Genomic DNA, 5,900 nt, shown 5'->3' on the forward strand with positions numbered 1-5,900 from the left:
TGACGGAGCTTGCTCCCTCTGTCATAAGTTAAATCACATGACTTATACAAAGCCGTGAGGCATTGTGGGTATTGAAGTCTTTCTGGCATCGACCGCAAAAAAGGAGAGGAGGTGACTCTAATTAAATAAGTTGAGCTGGTGTGAATTAAAATGTGTATTTAATCGTGGTATGTGTATCTGTAAAAACTTATCCCGCTACTTAAACTACTTTTTGCTCGCTTGTAACTTTGTTTTTTCCCACTTCTTTACATATTTGAGACAGCTGATTAATTATCCCTAGCAGGAGAATCGTCATCAACGGGTCCAGAGGAAACTCTCGCGAGGTTTGTATGCATTACTTCTTCGTCGTGCCCGTTGTACCAACTAATTATGATTTATAACGTGACAGCATGGGTGGTTAAGATATGCTTTGATATAGGGACAAAAAAACTTAAATGAACTTAAAATGATCACTCTTGCGAGATCTTTCGGATAAATGGGGTTCCCGATACAAAACCGACACTAACCTTTGTCAGGTGAGGAGGCGATTAACTAGAGCAGCTGTGACCTCAAATGTGGTTTTCACAGTGGATATTTCTGTTTATCAAAATAATTTCCGCCGCTTAAACTGCTTTTTGGTCGGGTTTATCTTTGGTTTTTCACCTCTTAACAAATTTGAGACAGATACCTAGCAAGTTTATGGAGAGGTGTCAGTATAAGCTAAGCTAGCGACATTTTTTTCCTAAAATGACCCGCCCCATTCTGCCTCTGATTGGCTTACCCCGACTTCCTTTCCCTAGGCAACTTGTACTGGCCAATCAGAGGCACACTAGTCTCTGCCACAACTTTTGGCAAGAAGGGTGACTGTTAGCCGGTTTTTGCTCTGAGATAAAGCCATAGAAATAAGCCCAAGGTCTTTTACACTTTCAAAGAATCAAACTGTGCCAAGTACAGGTAGGATTCACTTAACTACAAATCATATTTTCAAATTTTATGACATCAACTTTAACAATTTGAAAATAAGCCAAATCCAATGAATTAAGTCCTGCAAACTTTCCCCAAGTGTTTAAAACAGTTGATGGCTGTTGTGAAGAAATATTCAGATCCTTCAAGGGTGCAAAAGTAACTCAGTACATTTAAGTTACTCAGGTACAGCTGTTTGAAGTATGTTTGTGGTACTATACTTCTATACTACTGTTCTATATTTCTCTCTAAGTACAGTAGTTGAGTAAATGTACTTACTTTCCAACACTGTTCCAAACAGCACCGCCGCAGCCAGCTACAACATTAAATTACAACTACATCAGTAATAAAAATTGAATTATATCAATTTATAATAAAACATCCTCATAATGTAAGTACTTTTAATTTTGATGCTTTAAACAACTGTTGCTCGTAATACTTTAATACAACATACATGCATACATATGTAAGAGTTTCAATACAGTACTTTTTTGTAATAGATTGTTTTTACATTGTTGTATTGCCACCTCTACTAACTAAAAGAAAACTTCCTCTACAGTTGAGTAAAAATCACATTACAGTAAATCAGTATTAAGTCTTGTATTATTAAAGGTATTATAAGCAAAATATACCAAATATAAAAGTACTTATGATGCAGAATGGTATATTATTGTCATAATTTGATTATTATAATGAGCATCATATTTTGGTTAAGCAGATCAGGTTTTGTATGTAAAATCTGATTCTGCAAAGTGTAACTATCAGATCATGTGTATCAGAATGTGGTGCAGAAAGTTTCACTCTAAATGGAAGGATTACGTATCATAAAATGCAGCCTTCACTTCAAACTTATTCAGTACAGTACTTGAATAAATGTACTTAATTACTTTCCAGCTCTGGATATAAAATTAGATGTGTAAAAAAATAAATAAAAAGCATTAAACTTTTCAGTAAAGTAGCCTATTGGTTTTGTATACATGTATTTCCAGACATTCCTGGACTTGGTGGCCAAATGAATCCCTCAGATATTAGTCGACTCTCCTGGTCCTTCTTCATGCTGCTGACAGCTGCTTGCCAGAGTCCAGATGAATGCCAAAGGTATGATTTGCCTCTTCTTTATTGAGATTGTCTCACACCCCCATCTCGCCTCATCCATCCTCAGGAGAATCCTAATGCACTGATACCAAGGGGGAATAATTTTTTTTTCTTTACAATCTACTTAGCAATGATTTATTGATTGTGGCTTCCACCCTCACAGAGAATTACCGATCCTTTTTGGGAAATCAGATTTTCACACCTTTCATGAGTGTGTATGTGGCGCAGGTCTCCAGAGACAATGTGAGGGGAAACTGACTTTGAGGAGCAGCGGTGTGTGAATCTCTGTGGTGTCACTCCTCTGCTGCCAATGGTATGCCCAATGGATGGCCCTGTGATTCTCTGCTGCTCTCTCTATAGTTTTGCATTATTTATTGGTTGATTTCAATATGTTTTCATCCCCTTTCAAACCTTTAAAATACATGGCTCGCCCTCTTCTCATATCATAAGCATGCAGGAGCCTCTCTAAGCATTCCATAGAAAAAAAAGGAAAATAATAAAAACAACCCTTGCCCTCATAGGAGGAGTCAGATTAGTGCGCTGAAAGCTTTGATGCTCCAGAATGTCAGCTCCATGGATCGATCTAGCAAAAAACACACACACACCTGACCAATCAGAGGCGTCTATCTGTTGTGGACCTGCTGGGCACCGTGGTTTACAAGCTTCAAAGAGCTCCTTTTAATACACTGCTTTGATAGCCCTCAGCCTTCACTGACCCGCCGACCATTCACTGGGGAGCATTTTAGCTTTAGTGGAGTAGAGAGGGATAACTGCTGATCATATTAATGAGGGTGGAAAAAAATAACCTCAAATTTGGACTACATATATCACTGCTCTGCGATTTTAAAAGGGTGTAACCAGAGGAAGTAGATTAGGTGGTAATTTTAGAGAAACAATAAAGCAAACTTGCTAATTTTTTCATTAATAAATCACAAAAATGATTAATTATTCACTTGTAGACATCTGCATGTGTAGAGGTGAAATCGCTGCTGAACTACACGAAGATTCATTTACCCTGATAGAGGGGAACAGTTTGGATAATAACCCTAAGGGGGAGACAAATCATCATCTTCCATACCACATTAGACACTGAGGTCCTGGGATGTTTGCCCAGTACAGTAGGGAAACACAACAGAACAGTTATTTAAAATCGATGCTTCAGAATTATTGGTTATTGTCAACCTTTGACTGATATATTTACACAAAAACGTAATGCTCAGCATAAGTCCTCGAAATAAAGTTGCAGCTTTATTTTATTTTCGAGTCATTTTTAGGGATGGGTATTGAGAATGGGTACAAAACTGGTACTGGTTCCTGACTGGTCCGTACCAAAATATAAATAAGCCCCTGGACTATATTGCTATTGGTATTTATGTAACGTTACATAATCAACTGACATGGCAAAATGCTCAAAAGTGTGGGCTCACTTTTTTAAAGTTGATGAAAATACAGCTAAATGCAATAACTCAGGAATCTATTTAACTTGTTATTTCTGCAAAAAATAATGATACCCATCCCTCATCATCCCTAGTAAAAAATCAACACTATAACATTGAGAAAGGAAACGTTTTTATTAAAACACTAGTATGTATGTCTTATGTTAACATACAGTCATGCTCATTTTTACACATTTTTACATATCATTGCATGCTGTGTGAGAAAGTCAGATGGACGTCTCTAACAGTAAGATATAAAAGGCAGTGGTTTCTGTTCGTGTATAAACCCTGAGATGGAAACTTGCCTTTATAAATCACTTCCTTATTAATCTGGTCCACTAATCATTCTTCAGCTCACTCAAGTGACCTGAAGTGGTTAATGCTTGAAGTCCTCCATCCAAACATTAATTTAGGAAAAACTGCATTTACTCTTTGCACCCTTCACATCTGGAACACTTTAAGACACACAGTTTAGTTTTATTGTGTATATGTTTGTGTTTGTTAATTATATTAATTGTTGATTATTTTTTGTTTTGTTTTCTTATTGTATTTTTTCTGTTCTCTCTACATCATTGTATATGAGGGCACTCCTTCAGTGTTTCCTTGAGATTAAATTAAGGTTGAATGAATGAATCTGCAAAACAGATACATATAAAAGCTCAAAAAGCCTTTACATTTTGTTCAATTTCAGATGTTTTCCTGGAAACCTAAAAAAATGTAACTGACACATTAACTCATTTTACTGCAGCTAAGAAAAGGAAATTTATTATGGCTGATATCGGATATTAATTTTGGCAGTATCCATGTCCTTGTATTACTTGGGTCATTATGATTGCATTACAAGGAATACTAACTCATTAGGTTCCAGCAGAAACACAAATCAGCTAATGACTGTACATTTTTTTTACATTTATTTTTAGCCAGTAACCCACAGTAATAATGAGTTTAAAATGAAGTTGCCATAGATATATTGCAGTCAGTAACTGATTTGAATTTTGCAGTTGTTATCTCAGAAAGTCATATGACCTGACAAGACAAACACAGGATTTGATGGCAATACATTACATTAATGTTTATAAGAAGGAGTGAAGCCTGAAAGACACATGATAGGGTTTATTTTGGATAGATTTTAAACCTCATTCTTTTTCACACCAGCTTATGTATTTTAGCATTACAGGCATAGGTTTAGATTTTGGTGTTTTCCTTTGCATAAAAAGACATTCCCCCCATAAACTGATGCAGAAAAGACACAAATTTGTGCATAAAAAGATGCAGAATGCAGGAAATTAAGTGTTTGATGCTCAAAACTTCCTTTGGGGAGGACCCCAGCTTAGTAGCATGTGTGCACCCCCAATGTTGAAATGAAACTTACAGGTTACAGGTGTGCAGAAGCCTGTCCCAGCATGCACTTGGCACAAAGGAGGAAAATGGAGAGTTTACCAGTGCGTTAGTAAGATTAAAAAACCCATAACCTGTGTCCCAATTCCATAGCACATACTAATGTTGAACAGGTTTACAGTATTTGGTGTATTTCCCTGGAGAAGTAAGAAAATAGTTCACATAAATATTAGCATACATAATTAAATAAAATGCTTTATTTTGAGTGTACTGTTGTGCACTACACTTATACAGTAGGGCTGCAACTCATAATTATCTTCATTATCGATTAATCTATAGATAATTTTCTCGCTTAATCGAATAGTTGTTTGGTCCATAAGATGTTAGAAATATTTGAAAAATGTTTAACTTTGTTCCGAAGCCCAAGGTGGTGTCCTCAGATGCCTTGTTTGTCCACTGTCTGTGACAGAACATATTCACATTTGAGAAGCTGAAATCAGAGAATTTTGCTATTTTTTCTCAAAACGATTAAATGATGACTGTACTAATTGTTGCTGCTCTTTTCCACAGTAGGATGCAAAAAGGAAAAGGGGCAAAGGGAAGCAGCAAAATATTACATTAATTGCACCCAGTGGTGAGACAGATTGAAGAAGAGATTGCAAAAGAAAAAAATGTATTTGTTAAGTCTTTTTGCTTTTTTCTTGTGAAGTTTTATTGTCGCTGACATTCCAAAGTCAGTTTGTGTGAGAAAGTTTCATTTCTGGTATGTAGGGCTCCAACTAGCAATCATTTTCATTATTGATTCATCTGCCCATTATTTTCTCAATTGATCGATTAATCTTTTGTCTGGAAAATAGTGAAAAATGCCTGCTGTAATATGCCACAGCTCAAGGCGATGTGTTCACCTTGCTTGTTTTATTTGACTATCACCCCATATCCCAAAGATGTTCAGTTTACTATCATGAATAACAAAGAAAGGGATCAAAGTTTGAAAAGCTGGAACCAGCAAAAAATAACAAAAGTGACTAATAGATTTTTAAGTAATTGATGCAGCTTTACTGGTGTGCACCTCTTTTAAGCTACTTCTTT

This window comes from Lutjanus erythropterus, chromosome 21, assembly GCF_056507025.1.
Source record: "Lutjanus erythropterus isolate fLutEry1 chromosome 21, fLutEry1.hap2, whole genome shotgun sequence".
NCBI classification, from domain to species: Eukaryota; Metazoa; Chordata; class Actinopteri; order Lutjaniformes; family Lutjanidae; genus Lutjanus; species Lutjanus erythropterus.